The sequence below is a fragment of the Anoplophora glabripennis genome, unplaced genomic scaffold (assembly GCF_000390285.2).
Source record: "Anoplophora glabripennis isolate ALB-LARVAE unplaced genomic scaffold, Agla_2.0 scaffold27, whole genome shotgun sequence".
Classification (NCBI taxonomy): Eukaryota; Metazoa; Arthropoda; class Insecta; order Coleoptera; family Cerambycidae; genus Anoplophora; species Anoplophora glabripennis.
In genome coordinates, this window is record NW_019416292.1 from 77,409 (window position 1) to 90,334 (window position 12,926).

Sequence of the window (12,926 nt, forward strand, 5' to 3'; positions counted from 1 at the left end):
AACTTATCCATAGCTAATAATGTTTTGGATGATCTGACGGTGGACATTCCAATAATCGAGAATGACGCATTACATTGGTTTACTTCAAATAACTTATGCCTAAACGCATCTAAGACCGAAAAATTGATGTTCAGCTTGCGTGAAATAGACGATGTAAACAATCCTGATGCAGTAAAATTTCTGGGAATATATTTGGATCCGAAATTGCAATGGGACAGGCACGCCCACTACCTCTGCAATAAGATCTCCAAGGGTATTTATTTAATCCGCAACTTGATTAGCAAAGTATCTCAAAAAACGTTAATTACTGCTTATCATAGCCTTATTCACTCCCAAATATCCTATGCAATCCTGATTTGGGGTCATTCACCTTCAGCTGATACCGTTTTTGCTACTCAAAGAAAAGCCATTCGCATAATCTCGGGTTTAAAATTCAGAGATGACTGCAGAGCACAGTTTAAGAAACTTGGTATTTTAACATTACCATGTACTTACATACTCCAGTGCCTTTTGTACGTAAAAGAAAATGAAGAGTCGTTTACTGTCCGTAGCCAAATCCACCTTCATAATACTAGAAACAAAAATGACATAAACTTAAACTTTCATCGCTTAAGTAAAACACGTAATGGCACATCATATCTGGGCATCCAGTTTTTTAATGCATTACCAGTTCCAGTACGTCATCTCAACCCTACTTTATTTAAAAGAAAAATAAAACACTTTCTATTAACCAACGCATTTTATACTACGCAAGAATTTTTAAAAAGTGATCTCACCCTAATATGACTATCTTAGACGTAGCTTCGCACACTTCAGTTGCATCGTTTCAGTTTTTTTTTTCTTACTACATTACTCATAATCTTATTTTAACATGTACCATTTACTGTTTGTTTGTTTTGTTGTCCTCTTACAAACATTTTATTTTAACATTTGACAACCATTTACTGCTTGTACTTGTATTGTTTTATTACCATTTTCTTTGTTTTTTAAATTATGAACTAGTTACGTGTCAACACTGTTATACGCGTGTGTACTGTGCTGTATATGTATTTTCCTATTATTTTTTTTTTCATAATGATTTTATATTACTACTATAATTATTTTTTTTGACGTGTGTAAACACTTGTGTACTAACACTAATAAATCTATCTATCTATCTAAATCTATCTATCTATCTATCTATCTATCTATCTATCTATCTATCTATCTAAATCTATCTATCTATCTATCTATCTATCTATCTATCTATCTATCTATCTATCTATCTATCTATCTATCTATAATAATCCGGTATTCAAACCGCTTTTTTTACAGCATTTTTACAACTAGTAGGAAACTTTAGTTTCCTAAGTAAAATTTTTCCCTCGGTGTATCTTATTTATCTACGATAATTTTTTAGATTCCACATATCATTAACATATTATATGTAGTTTTATGCGCCACCTTGATATTATGTTAAGCGCATATTTCGCAAATACTACTTAAACAAGAAAGTCTAATATCGATTCAAGGCTCAGTGAATAAGAATCCCATCGAAGAGTACACAATTAATATATAAAACCCGTTTTCTGACATTTATTAAGGATGGTCCGGCGCTTGCTTATTAGATATAGATTGGATTTCTTTGTTTTCTGTGCATTAGTCTATTACAACTTCACCTTTTCGCCTGATGCTAAATGATTCGTTTAAAGGTGACGACCTTGTTGATGACATTTGATGGAGTTAGGCGGCGTTTAGGAAACCCACACGTAAATAATTCCGTGTGTTTTCTAGGAATTAATCGAGAATTATGAGAAAATGTGCTCGTTAAAACCACATTTATTTATTTGTTTCTATAGAAAGTTCATTTGATCTTTATTTTAAAAATATGAACAGACTTTGTTTTCTTTAAGAAATTGTAAGACTTGTAAAAATAGCTACCAAGAAAATGATTTGTAACCGTTTCTATAACTGAAACAGTGATAATATAGTATTTTTATGTAACCGTTATTTTTTTACGACTTGGCTCTTCTACTTTTACTTGCTGCAAAGCATTTCTGAAAGCTTTGTCTCGTCCTATCGCTTGACTAATGTCTCTAAAATTTCTAATTTAAATTTTTCTGGCTCGCTCAGCAGAACTGGACATTCACAGTTTTTTTAATTAACTTTCTCTGGCGCCTTGCCGAAGACAAAGACGAGTTACTGGTGGTAGCTAATAAAGGCAGAAAGTGAATTGCTTACTCATAGGCTGCATATTAATCAGTTTGAATGTAATTATTTAAATTCAAAGCATACAGAACATTTTCGATTTTATGAAATATTTTTTTTAACCGAGTTTCTATTATTTTTTCAATTTGTCGTTTGATTTTTTTTTCGTAACAATTGGCAGTGATTCTGCTATATATTACGGTATAAAAAGCTGCTCGTTTGGTCAGGCGTTTGAGTTACTCCTGTATAGATGCTAAAACAATTTTAATATAACTAACGAAATCTTTTAGTAGTAACAAAGAATAGGTTTCCTAATGACTGTACGAATTCTTTATATTATTCCTTCAATAACTCCATAAGTTTCTTTTTAAATCATTTGTAAAATGAAAACGTTAGTAAAAAATTCTGTAGTTTAACCTTGAGTTGAGAATCGTTAAAAAATGTATCAGTTCACAGCATCGACGATATTTTATCAAGATGTGACAGTACAGGTACTAAAATAGTGCTTATTTGGCGAATTGTTATAGTAGAAATTGAATCCACTGTGACCGAGCTGGAACGAAGAATGTACAGCGAACCAACAGCCAACTAGTTTTTTTAGAACCGCATACCGTGAAGTACGATTTGTAAACGGGCTACCTAGGAACCCGTCCTTTTGAAATAGGTAGAGGTTATAATAGTAATGAAATGGAGAGTAGCCGTGAATAGTTTATAGATTTACCGAAAATGACCACGACGTAGTTAGTTTGCATGTTTAAAAAATATTCAGTAACTCTGCTACATCTTAAAAGGATGTTTTGAGTCAATTTATTGACTCAAAATTCAATGGAATTATTCCATTATATCTACTAGAAGTCGTCTTTTGTTAAAAAATAACCGACAATTCCAAATCTGACATAAAATTTGAATGTTTTCAGTAAGTAATATTTTACCTGTAGACTTTTATCAATAATTGCAGTTTAAAATCCTTGTTACATGACCAAAAAACAAACAAAAAATGTTAGGCAAATTTACTGCAGTACCTACCTACCTTTGGTAAGTATTTTATCTTCCCCTGATTTTTTGATACTTGCTGTATATAATCCTGTCATAATTTTTGTCACTATGCTCCAAGATTATTTGTTTAAGCAATCTCGACCTAAAATCGAATCAAGAAAAAAAAATCAAAATTTTGAAAAAATTTAATTTTGGAAAAAAATTCAATTTTTCAAAATTTTTAAAAAAAATTTCGCGTTCCCGTTTTTACATTTTTACATTGAAAATTTTTAAATTTAATCAAAAAGTTTTGAATTTTTTTTTATTTCTTTTCTATATTTGATGATAATTTAAAGCGAAATTGTGAGAAAAATAACAAAAAAAAAAATGTGTTTCTTAATCATTAGGCTGTTTAAGGAGCAATAAACCTGCTTTTTAAATTTTAAACTTTGACGATTCAGGAAAGGAAAACGATTCCAAAACAGCAGAAAAAGTAATTTTTTTTTCACCTTTTCAAATTAAAAAAGGTAACTTTCACTCAACAGCCGATAGATATCTCTATGAGAAATAATCGTACAGAAAATAAAAAAAAACAAATTGAAGGCTAATGACACTGACATTGATTAAGCCAGAAAAACAATTTCTGAGCTAATGTGCAGCTTTGAAAAAAAAAATTGTAAAATTTTTCCCTTGCATTATTTATCTTCATTGTGCCGAGAGTGATGCTCAAAAAATTTTTCATCTCAAGACAACAAAACCTTTTTTTTTTCTCGATACGACCTGCCTCTTTAATTTTTTTGTTGAGTTTACTAACAATCATAATAAAAACTTAACGCGTTCATTCAATTTCATCGTCATTTATGTTTGTATATTGATTTTCATTGTCTGTGGTTATGTCTGACATAATAGCTTTGTTATTGCAATGACGTATTCTTAAAAAATTTAAATGTCAAGTTGTCGCCGTCTCTACAGTCCCGGATCAGGAGTACGTGTAGTTACATAAAGAAAAAGCGGAGGAATTTTGCGAACATCGACAGTTCGCCGCACTCCATTAGAAACTGTCCGTCCATTTCCAAGAGAGCGGAAAATCTAGCCGCGCGATAGAAAACGTGATTCAAAAGCTACTGAAATAGACTCTACGATCTAAATGTGTTGACGTAACCACCGTTCAATGTTCATAATTCTATTGACATTTATAACGGAATCGGCGGTCGCTTTACTTTTACCTTGCAAGTAGGTTGTTTGATAATGGTTTGCCATTTTACTGCGCTTTGGAAAACATTCTATTGTTTTGAAAAACGAACATCAGTAACTAACTAGAACAAATAGGAAGGCTACACACTACACATGCGTTGTTATAGATATATTCAATATTTGGGCAGTCAATTTGGAAATTAATACAAATTCCAGCGCTACACATGCGTTGTCATATAGGATTATTCGATATGCGGGCAATTTAATCCATGTAAAGACGAAAAGTTCGTATCTGTTGTCAAATGTTAGATACATATGTGTGAATGTTTTGTATACTTTAACACTGTTTCCAAATAATCGGCTTCTTTAGCCAAATAATTATCTTCTACGATTACAATCTTTCGTTTTTAAAACAGCCAGTAGTTCAGCACGTACCAGTTTGTATTATTTTTTCTAAATTAGAATAATAACATACTTCAATATTAGTTGTAAATATGGTCTGTCAAATTTAACAAAGAATTTATGTCGTTCAATTTTATGGCTTAGGACAAACAAGCTATATTGTAGACTGGGCATCTAATTCTTTCTAAAGAAGTATTTTTTTATATCTCCGAAAAATTTCGGTTTGCAATGGGCTTAATGGGCAAGCTAAGGAATAAAAGCCTGAAAGGTATATTTTCTGTAACTTTCATTATACTTCACTTAAGTCCTTTGTACAGTTTGAACCACCACATAATAGCAACAGTTTAATGCAGATCCGGAACCTACTTTAAAGCTCGCATTATGCTAATGATAATTTATTACCGTTGATGCAGCACTGAAAAGAGGTGAGCAGATGATGATATAACGATTTACGCATGAAACCAGATGCCCTTTGAGGCTATCAATCTTCAGTCATTGATGTTTCATAAATTTATTATTTCTCTCATCATTATGTACATACAAAAAAAAAACACAAATCTGGCGCACGTTTGTGGTGCAACTACGCTATTCTGTTTATTTGTGCGAAGGCTAATATTAAATTCGAATTTATACTATGTGCATCTGGTATTAGCTACAAAAATAAATCCAGCGTTTGACTGAAGAAATCTCTTTTCTGTTCTGACACGCTCCAGTGCATTTAAAAGAGCAAATAGCGTACAATTTGGCAAATGATTAATAACACAGCTCAAGTAGCTGTCTGTGTTGATACCTGACAAATGGATGAGGTGATGCAGTTTTGATTATCTTAAAATATGAGAATATTTCAAAAATAACAACAAGCTTAATGTGGCAATATATCAGGTTTAACTTGAATTAAAAATGGCAGGATAAAGGGAGGAGGAGAGACAAATAATTAACAAGAATTTTTAATGTGTACCGACTGAACAAATCAATGAGATGTTGTGTCAATAGTATTATTATGAGGTTTTAATTAATTACGTCAATAATCTTTAATGGGTGATATTTGAGCGATTTTAAGTTATATTCGCACAGGTATGGGTAGTGCCACTTCTCCACCCTATATAACGTTTTATAAAATTCCGTCTTTCTCAAATCATTGCTCATATTTTTTCACTATTTTTTTACAAATCAAAAGGTCTTTCTTCAAATCGAAATCGTCACTAGTCCTAAATCTTGATTTAAGATAGACATTTCCAGTAGGTAGAAGATTTATGTCTCTATCACATGAAGGATGTTGTTAGCTGTCAACTAAATAAACAAGTAAAAAAGAAAAACTGATAACGAAATTATAACTTATAACAACAGTATAGTTTTTTTACTATACTACCTATCTTATCCACAGATATTCTTGTTTCTTCATCGTTCAATATAGGATCCTCTAATAAAGACCAGGTTTTTCAAATATGTCACTGTATAACTGTATTCTCACCTTACAAAATAACAGATAATACTTTTATAATTTGTGTTTTTTTCTTACTCTGTAAGTACCTCAACAGAGGTAACCTGATGCCAAATAATCCTTTCTCTTCGGAGCATTGTTTGCGCCAAAAAATTTACGGTGAGTCAGCCGCGAGATGAAGAACAAGTAAATAGGTGGCCCCAGCAAGGTCACCGGATACTCTTGCACGGTCAAAGACCACGTGGTGTTCAGTTACCGTTCGAATTTCCAACACTTTCAGTTCTGTAACAAGGATGATGATTTTATACGTTTGAATTGGGTCTGCGTGGGTTGGAAGGGAAAGCGACCAAGCGTGTTATAACAATTCCATTTTGTGTCGGTATTTTCGTTCCAAACTGAAAAGATTTTTTCCTAAACATACTTACACCAAATGCTATTCTTACGAAAACTATAAAGTCTATGTTATATTTCTTTGATGCTGTAAGAAAAATTTTGGCTTAAAAGCGTTCTAATATTCTGCGTTCCTCGAATTACTACATATATTCTAGGGGCGATTTAATTAAACTTATTTTACAGAAACTTACAGAAAATGTTCTTTTCATGCATCTCAAATTTTTATTCAATTTAAATGAAATTTGGTTTGCGCTACTTTCTGTATACAGAGTGATTCAGAACCTATCTGAAAAAATTGGGTGGGTGTACAACTAGTCTAAACAAATGTGAAAAGCTATAAGCCATTAGAAAACTGATTCACTGGATTCACTCGGGAACTTTTATGAGAAATTTTATTTTCTAAATTTAACTACAGGAAATTCTTTTTGATAATAAAAACGAAATAATGCCTTGTAGAGTCTAAAAATACGTAATCTAATATTTATTTATTTAAAAACTATTAGAAATGATCACCTTTCTATTAAAATATTATTCAGATTTAAAAATAATCGTAGTTATATCAGATTTCTCTCACTTTGTAAATTGGTTGTAGTTTCATATATACGGAAAATTGATGGAACACCTTGTCCTATTATGTCTGCAGATTGAATTTTAAATACAGATACAAAATATAAACCTAAGTGAAATTTTAGATTGTCGTTCCATCTTAATATTTTCGATGTCTCCTTTACTTTATGTTGTCCTGATATAAATTTATAAAATTATTGCAAGTAATTCTAATACTCATACAATGTTTCGCCTGTAATGCTGATATGAATAGTAAAATGGTTTAGTAGTTACAAAATGTAACTTCATTGCTAAATCGAGAAAATAAGAGAACAAATTGGATAGAAATTGCTGGAATCGATCTTGTTAGTTATTAGGACATTATAATTTCAATGTAGATTACAGGAAATTAAATTAATATCTAAATAACAGTAATTTACTATCTACTATCATTACTGCTTTCCTAATACAGAGATTGATATTTAGAAATATTTTAAGGTTAGTTAATGTCTTATTCAATCTTAGCAAAGCAATTGATAAAATAAGTAGGTACGACACATTCAGATTTAGAAGAATGTCACTTTAATACAATTTTCTGTTCTCCTCATACACATTTAAACATATTTAACTATATATTTTAAGATTTTAAATCACTGTTTAAAATTTTAAGATTAGATTTAGCTACAGACGGTTTTTTACAATACTCTCAGCAATGTATATTATATTGTAGCCTTGCTTTATTTCTTCAAGTTTGTATTGTATTAATTCAAGTATGGGTTAAGTCATTTTGCCTATATTTTCACGACGAGTAATGATGTCACTGATTTGAGCAGTCATAGATACGATCTGCGTTGGCAGTCTCCTTGAAATACCAATTTTATCATTATCAGTGTCCACAAAGTGGCATAAATATTAATATCTTATTTTGTTCGATAGAATATCAAATTGTAAATAAACAAGGAAGTATAAATATAAGGCTGAGTTTGATATCATGTTTAATGCATTTGTTGCTCGTGGTGTAGACAGACTTTTGCATATTCTCGTGCGTCGGTAAATTACCTGTTTCCTTTGTAACTGGATGTTGGAGTTGTTTAAATATAGTGTTGGGTGATTTGTAATCTATTCGACTACATGCTTTTTCAATTCAGCAGGTTATAGATATAGATCACATACAAGTAACTATTAAAATGTTAAAATTTTGCAATGTGGTAACGTGTTTGTAAATAAAAAAATACTTACTGTTAATTACTGTTATTTTAACTAAATAAGTATATGTATTCTGAATATTATTCCATTTATCGGTTCATAGAGAGTAGATACTGCAAATTTTTTAACATACATGATGAATTTTATTACATTTTGAAACGTTGCTATTCAAAAGTAAACTATAAAAATTGGAAGTGCCAGGTGCGATATATCTGCAATAATAGTGGCAGGTGTACGTAGGACATTCAACCAAGAGGGATACATTAATTTTTACAAGCTTGTCATTGAAGAAGGACAGGAAGAAATATTAAACAATATTCAAAGCAACAGGTATTCTTTTAAGAGTGTTTGGTGACCCAAGGAATTACCTCTTTGATATTAAAGAATGAAAAGCTAAATGTTTACAATGTATATAAGAAAAAAACATTACGATACTATATCCTATTTTTAAAAAACTAACAACAGATACTTATAGAATTTTCCGAGAACTGTCTTCCATATTTTCAATAAAATTAGACGATTCGATACCAATTTCTCCAACTTGTCGGCTCAATTTGCATACATGAATAAATTAACCATAATTACAACGTATTGGTGCAGACGCTAATTACACACAAATAGCCATTTAATTAACCAAATTAGAAGAAAATCGTCGCAGTCCCCGTACGGACAAAATTATTGCCAAATGATCCTTGGCAACGGTAAACAAACACAAATTAGTCATTTAAAAACATAAAACATACTCATTAATGTGAGCAGACCTAGTGACACATATTCAGATATCTAAACAAATTGTGCAAGACCTGTAATCATAGGTGCTGAATAGGCAAAACGTATAGTATGAGGTGAAGGTAGGATTTCATTCATTAAGTATATAGAATTCCAATGGAAATACAAGGAACAATTAAAATGATAAGGATAGGTTTGTTAGAGGATCTAGAAGTCTTCTGCTACTTTTTTTTTTATTTATGAAAAATAATTTTATATAAATGCATAAAAAATATATTAAAATAATTTTCAGCAATATTCCGTATCACATAATTTTACACAGAAAACCGAAAGTTCCTAGATATCCAGTTCCAGTAATTTAATTAGGTATTTATTTATTTCAAAATTATATATCTTATTCCATTGTTTCAGTTTTATTTTTGGATTATCAATTTTTGTGAAATTAACCCTCTCAAATATCTTTGAAATTAAGCTTCTCAAATATCTTTGGAAGGCTTAAACAGTTATTTTTCATTGTGTGCATATTTGAAATTGCGCATCCGAAATACTATACGAGCCACTGTTCCAGACATCCTTCTGCGACGATATTAGCTGATTCTGGAGTAGACATTATCTCCATCAAAAGAGATGGGGGTTCGAAGTCTACTTGAGTGGTGGACACGTATATGGAAGACTCTATTGGAAACAAAATTCAGCTTCAAATATACTATCTTTGAAAGTGGTTCAAGTTTCTGATTCAGTTACTCCTGTCAGCATTCAAAACTTTGAAAAATCGTGCACTATAATTTGAACTACAGAATAAATTGAAATTGAAAAAAATGGATGGTTCCAGTTGATTAAAGTGTCTTTTTTCAACATTTTATTACAGCCATGGAAAATTTTTATTGGATTTGCTTAGTGATATATCATTAGATACAGGATATTAAATTTTCATAATGTTGTGTTAAGTTATGAAATTTTATTAGTTTGTGGGATAGTACAAGGTAGGGAATCCCCAGCTGTGTTCATAAATATCCGTCTTCAAGGAATAATTGTATGAACGGCGTGGTAAATTTTTATATGCACTTCTGAGAATTTTTTATTGGTGGGTATGAAAAATGCTGAATTTGCTATCATTTGTCATTCGTCACCGGAGTTTTCGAACAACCGGATCAGATAGTAGTATTTTTAACAGTAATTGTTTTTTATTGCCAGTTTTGTATGGTTTTTAAATATCTAGGTAGATATCTCTTTTCAAGAAACATGCAAGTATAGAAATGGTATGCTTTTAAACATTGTTATTTACATACTTTAAATTTAAGATTTCATTCCTTAAAATAGTTTTGACATGATTAAAATACAAAGAGGTTTATATGTTCAAAGTATTATACTTAAATTATGACTATTAGTATTTTCTGTAACTATTTACATTCGATAACCTAAGCAATTGTTTATGTTGTCTTGTTAGCATTACAATATACGTCAAAATGTTTCGGGAATATTAAAAATGTATGTAGTTTTTGTAGAGGTAAAGAATGTAATAATTGTTCGTGTAAATTTTAAACCTTGCTTTATATGATAATTATATTTGCTACAATTGTTTTTCAGTGTATTGTTAATTAGTTTCGCTTTCAATGGCAGTGTGGTTTTTGCTCAAAAATTTTCAGTCTCGAACAAGATCTTTAATATCATTTTAAAACCAATATTTTCCATTGTATATGTATGAATGAAAGATTTTGAATGTAAATGAAATGTTATTATTCATATTTAAACAAAACTTAAATTAAAAATATCCTAGTTTCATCACTATTCGCTAGAAAGGCCTATCGCGTAATCAATAAAAGATGACTCAAATTGGTTTTAGATTTTATTCTGCTAGAAATATAGAAATTTTAGATTGTATAAGATCTGTATTGTATAAGATCTGTATTGAATAATACACGTATAATATTCCTCTCGTTACCTTTGAAAAATATTTTTTGTGTGAAACTGATATGAAGCTCGAATATTGACACTGAAAAGTTTGTTACATACATTCGTATTCATTTTCCTGTTTGGGGAAGGATATTACTTTCGATCATTACTTTTTGTATTCAAGGACGTTTTGTTCAAATTGTACCCAAAAATATGGGAATATAACGAGCGTTCAAATAAAAACGTGGTCAAGTTGGTTCTGAAAATTTGGACGTAGGGCGTAGCGTATAGCAAATGAACTTAAACGTCATCTGTCAAAGCGCTATATNGTGAATATAAACATTATGCGGGCTAAGAGAAATTTGATTTTCTAAATGTAAATTAACTCCATTTGAAAGTTCAGTGAATCTAAAAATTCATATATCTGTTTTAAATTTTGGTCGTGGGATATATCAAATATTATTACATTTTTTTAACACGTTGACTGCGAGATAATCTAAATGTACTTTGTCCGTGACTGCGATACATATCTTCGGGGATATGTAACAAAACTTCTTCCATGTGCGGTACATATCCCTGGGGATATGTAATTTTTTTTTACATTTGACCCTATAAAATTAAAAATAACACAATTATTGCTATAAACTTGCATGTATCTGTAACTATATATCCTAGGATACTAACGTTTTCATTCGCAAAGAGTTTTGAAAAGAAGATAATAGAAAAATCATTATGTCTAAAAAGTACAGATTCTGCAACTTCCACAAGATACAGTAAAAATGTGATTATTGAGATTCGCATATTTTTTATAATGTAAAAACTCTTGGAAACGTTCATATATCATTCAAGGAAGGGACCATCTCGAATAATGTTGCAAGTAATAATTTTCTGAAATATTTATAAAATATTTCTAGTACAATTTTGAGGTGGATATACTAAAAAAAGCAAATTAAATCATAGAATGTACTTATTGTTCAAAGTGACCACCACCCTGCTCCATCATATACATTTTCTTTTCAAAATATTTAAATTCAAAAGGAATTTGACTTACTAAGATCAAGTGGTATGACTAGCATCTCAAAGGAAAATATTTATAAAAAAATTGCAGAACATTTAGAGGAAAATGCATATCTAAAATCTAAAGAGTTCTGACAAAAATCCCCAGGATTTGCGTCAGAATTTGTGTTTGATGCATTTTGAAAACACACTGCTATATGGAATACAATAGTATTTACTGGTCACTTGTTTCATATCACGAGGTAGGTGAAATCATAACGCATCTTAAGGACATAAAAAGTTACGATCCTCACGATATTTCAGTAAAAATATTGAAGAGTATTAAAGACACTATAATATTCCCTCTTACTCAGTTACTTAATTTATGTCTGTCTCAGAATATTTTCCCTAGTTGTCTCAAAATATCTAAAGTTATACCTATCTTTAAAAAAAATGATACCAACGATCCATCAAATTATAGACCTATATCGATCATCCCTTGTTTTGCAAAAATTTACGAAATAATATTGAAAAACCAACTTGTTGTATATCTAGAAAATAGTAATCTCTTCAGTCCCAATCAATTCGGTTTCAGAAGTAATATGTCAACTACACTTGCAATAGACAGGTTGACTTCATTTATAAACAGTGGGTTTGATGAGGGTAAGTATGTGTGTTCGATGTTTGTTGACCTCACCAAAGCCTTCGATTGCATCTGTCATAATATACTTATTGACAAATTGCAATTTTACGGTTGTACTCCCGAAAGCATATCACTTATTCAGTCGTATCTCTATCATAGACAACAATACGTGGTTCATAACAACTACAAATCAAATACATTAAATTTGAATTACGGGGTACCTCAAGGTTCTGTTCTGGGACCACTACTATTCCTACTGTATATAAATGATTTCCCAAAATCTGTGAGAAACGACGTGTTCGCGATTCTTTTCGCTGATGA

General features: G+C 30.7%; 1 protein-coding gene across 2 annotated transcripts in view; it reads left to right on the forward strand.

Moving 5' to 3' along the window:
• LOC108910402 overlaps nucleotides 1-12,926 on the forward strand; it is a 63,362-nt gene that overhangs the window by 11,646 nt on the left and 38,790 nt on the right. Inside the window, exon 1 of one of the 2 annotated variants that reach the window (XM_018714999.2) lies at nucleotides 10,264-10,332. The exons of the other annotated variant lie outside the window; for it this stretch is intronic. The gene's annotated coding sequence lies outside the window, so the exon portion shown is untranslated. Of the gene's footprint in view, nucleotides 1-10,263; nucleotides 10,333-12,926 lie in introns of those variants that run through there. 2 annotated transcript variants of the gene reach the window in all.